Source organism: Colobus angolensis, unplaced genomic scaffold (genome assembly GCF_000951035.1).
Source record: "Colobus angolensis palliatus isolate OR3802 unplaced genomic scaffold, Cang.pa_1.0 Scaffold4, whole genome shotgun sequence".
Taxonomy (NCBI): domain Eukaryota; kingdom Metazoa; phylum Chordata; class Mammalia; order Primates; family Cercopithecidae; genus Colobus; species Colobus angolensis.
Genome location: NW_012117376.1, coordinates 5641081 through 5645181, shown reverse-complemented (window position 1 = coordinate 5645181; position 4101 = coordinate 5641081). Strand labels below are relative to the sequence as shown.

Below are 4101 nucleotides of genomic sequence, written 5' to 3'. Positions count from 1 at the left end.
CTTGGTGTTTGGATCTCTCATTACCACACAGTCCGTGAGCGTTCCCCATTGCTCAAAATGGCTCCTCAGGCTCTCATCGGTTGTTTCAAAGCTCAACCCTCCAATGAAGAGCTTCCTCAGCTGTTCGGGCTCTTTAGGAGACTCTGACTTAGACATGACGGCAGGGAGAAGAGAGACTTTAACGATGCTTCTCCGGCGGCGTCCACGGGCAGAAAGCCAGACTGTAATCTTTGACAAGTGTGCACCAATATATGACAATGTTCCCCACAAGGGGACCTCTGAGCCTTACCTAATAGAGCTTCAAGCCCACTGACCCCAGGCCCTAGTTTGCCAACATTTCAAGAAGGGAAAAAGATGCCTTTCTCTGCTTTATGAAATTTCTCCATGAGCGCAGCCAGCCACCTTTTCCCCATGACACACAATTCTACAATTCTCCACCATATGAAAAGTTGTTCCTTTTCCTCATGCAAAGCATAAGGAGTATATTTAAACAGTCAAATACATAATGTGTTATACCCAATTATTCTGGATTTTAGGTAAATAGATAATGGTTTTATCTTATTCTGAACCTGGCTTTTCTAACAAGGGGACAAACCTATACTTCACAAATCTGCTGACTAACCCACTTTCAAAGTATCCTATCTTGGCTAAAGACAGTGGCTCACACCTGTAATCCCTATTACTCAGGAGGCTGAGGCAGGAGAAATCACTTGAACCTGGGAGGCGGAGGTTGCAGTGAGCTGAGATTACGCCACTGCACTCCAGCCTGGGCAGCAGAACGAAACTCCGTCTCAAGAAGAAAAAAAATTTCCTGTCTTCAATGAAACCCATACCGTCGTATTTACATAAAAAGCTCCTGAAAATATCACAAATCATTATACATACTCTGGATACCGTAGAACTTGAAGATTTACTGTGAAAAGCCACTGTACAAGCCCTGGCCGGGAGCTGGGACGGGAGCGGGGCGGGGTGGGCAGGGAGAGGAGTGGAATTGTCTCAGGGACTCCTGAAATGAAGTAGGGCAATGCCAAAGTAATGTAAAAACACACAAATTGGGTCACTCTAATGGCCATTCCATCTCAAATGATTATTACATTATCAATTACCAAAGATCATTCACAGTTATAATAACACAGCTACCATGTATTGAGCACTTATTACATGCTAGGCCTTGGGCTAGGCACATCGTATGCACGCTCTCTCTTAATCCTCATGTCCACCACATGAGGTAGATACATAACCCACTATCAGAGGGTTAAGAGACTTGCCCAAAAGTATCCACTAAAAGATCTTTCTGTTTATGCCCCCGTAGGTACTTCTCCAACACTGCTATCTCTGATCTAAAGTGAACAATCGAAACCTCACCAAGGATAAGATGATTCTCCCCCTCTCTCTTTGGTTCCCAATTCTCTTTGAAGGAATCCCATTGTTCTCTGGACGTAACACTATAAGGCAGCGGTCCGCAACCTATATTTGGCACCACGGACCAGTTTCGTGGAAGACAATTTTTCCACGGATGGGGGTTGGAGAGGGATGGTTTCGGGATGAAACTGTTCCAGCTCAGATCATCAGGCATTAGATTCTCATAAGGAGCACACAACCTGGATCCCTCGCATGCGCAGTTCACAATAGGGTTTGCACTCCTGTAAGAATCTAATGCCGCTGCTGATCTATCAGAAGGTGGAGCTCAGGTAGTAATGCTTCCCAGCTCGCCCATCACTCACCTCCTGCTGTGCAGCCCAGTTCCTAATGGGCTGAAAACCACCACCGGTCTGTGGCGCAGGGGGTTGAGGATCCCCACAGTAAGGGAGCATCATGAAATTAAAAATAATAAAATAAATAAATAAATAAATAAATAAATAGAACTGCAGCATCTCCAAGACTCCCCTCCTTATTGTCTTAGCACCAGGCACTATGATGACAATTTACACACTAACCATCATCTGATCCTCCTAACACCTCTATGATGTAGGAATTATTAGCCCAGGCTCTTGTTAAGGCCACAAAGGCTCAGAGACATTATGTTAACTTACCCAAAATCACCAGAAGTGATAGAGCCGCTGATTTTGAACCCAGGCCTCTCCAAGTTCAAAGTCTACACTCTTTCTAGCGGGAAGAACACACTGCAGAGGTATACGGTTTCTGTCCAAATCCTGGATTTGGAGAGAGCTTCCCATAGTTTTTTTCCCATCAGCCTGGCATTTCATTACCTAGAAGAGCTTCCCTTTTCCCAAACTCTGAGATTATACTTAGGGATTTGTGAAATTCAGAGCTATAACAATAGTTAAAAGAGGCACCTCTGAAGAATCCCAAACCTAATACTTCTTCATTTTACTTCCACCTTTAAAACAAGTCCTCTGTAGAAGTAAATGCTTCCCTAAATAGCAACTGTCCAGACTTTCAAATCTGTCCGAAAACATATCGAGCATGAGTTCACAACGATCTCTCACATGCAGCATAAAGTGTCTCTCTACCGTCCTGCTCACATTCTAATCATTCCCAAATAAGTCAATTCATTCCTTTATTCAACACTTACAACCACTTGCTCTGTGTCAGGCACGGTGCTGGCCTACCCTGTTTGCATTTCTCAAGACACTTTAAGCTCCAAAAGGCTAAGCACCATGTCTGTCTGGCCCCATTGTGCCCTATCCATCCAGGCACCTCTCCCACCCTGCCTGGCAGAGTGCCCAAAAAAGGTCTGCTGAACGAATGAATGACAGCCCAAACAACTCCCTAGTGTAAAATCACAACATTCTCCACCCACTCTCCCCCAGAGGGTGGCAGGAGCATAACAGACGCCTTTGCTGATTACAAAAACCTAAAGACTCCATCATAGTCATCCCAGGCAAGGTATCACAATGAAAGAGGCAAAAGTGTCTGAAAAACACTGTGACGCATATTTCCAGCCCGGCATGGAGGACGTGCGCCAAAAGCATCCGGTAAAAGTCAACTGAGTTGCTGGGAAACCTGCCCCAGTGCGGGGGCCCGGAGGCCCAACGAGGCCAGAAGCCGTAGTCCTAAATTCAAGAACTGCTAACAAGGACAGAGGAGGCCTGAGAAGGTGAAAGAATTAACCCTGACAGTCACTCAAGCGCAGTCCAGGAATGGGAGCGCACGTGAGGTCAGAGTCCATCCAAATGGCTACCCTTCTCCCTTCTGTGGGGCTCCCGGTTCACTGCCCCTATCCCACCTCATTTGTGGCCTCATCAACGTCCGTCCTCACTGAGGTGCCGATAAGCCCTGTCTGCGGAGGGCTACTTGGGCTCCCAAACTGGGCACCAGAGCACCCGCCAGAGAGGGGGGCTGGCAGGTCTGGCCAGGACAGGGGTGGACCCTAGCGATCACTCCTCCCGTAACTCAGAGGTTACGGGCCTGGGCTGACCGGACCTGCTCGCCGGGACCGCGCGCTCACCTGCGGCCCAGCCCACACTCCTCAGTGCGGCCCCCGCTCTCCGCCCGCTCGCCGGGAGCACGGAAGTCGCCGCTCCCAGCGGCCCGCGAGACCTTGTCCTGTGACCCTGCCCACTGGCCGCCGGCTCTCGGAGCGCAGTGATTGGCTGAACTTTAGCCAAAGGACGGAAGGAAGCTAGGCGTCCGCAACCGGGCCCCACTGCACTGAAATGGACGTCGCGCCCCCTGGTGGTCTGGAGGTTTCTCAGTGCTGTCGCCACGTGCTTTCTGCGTGGAAAAAGTGAAAGATCATCCAGTCATTTTTTTCAACTGATGTTTATTAGGTGTCTTCTAAGACCGAGGTCTTGGCACGCAAAAACAAAAGACATGATCCCTGACCTCAAGAAGCTCTTCTTAGGAAAGTATAATTTAGTGCTTTAATCTTGGGATCCGGGCTAGCTTTCTAGTGACCTTGGGAACATTATTAACCTGTCTGAGCCTCCCTTCCCCTTCTGTGTAGAGGTAATAACACCCATTTCGCAGGGATGGTGTGAGGGTTGGATGAGACAATATTTGTAAAGTACTGTGGCAGGCACACAGCCAACAGGGAAATAAATGTGGCTAGTGTTAGTGTAAAAATAATTGAAATATAGTAAAACCTAAGTCTTACATGACCTCTTGGGTACAAGTATTCACTTCCTCCTCTGTGTC

The 4101-nt window shown here is 47.9% G+C and overlaps 1 protein-coding gene across 4 annotated transcripts in view; it reads right to left on the bottom strand.

Annotated features, from left to right (window-relative positions):
- Nucleotides 1–3682, bottom strand: part of LOC105521248 (small integral membrane protein 12) — a 6318-nt gene extending 2636 nt beyond the window's left edge. For 2 of the 4 annotated variants that reach the window (XR_001003244.1, XM_011955372.1), the window contains exon 1: nucleotides 3413–3528. The gene's annotated coding sequence lies outside the window, so the exon portion shown is untranslated. Of the gene's footprint in view, nucleotides 1–2546 lie in introns of all 4 variants that reach the window. The other 2 variants (XM_011955374.1, XM_011955373.1) reach the window with 2 other exon arrangements.
- Between the last annotated feature and the right edge of the window lie 419 nt (nucleotides 3683–4101).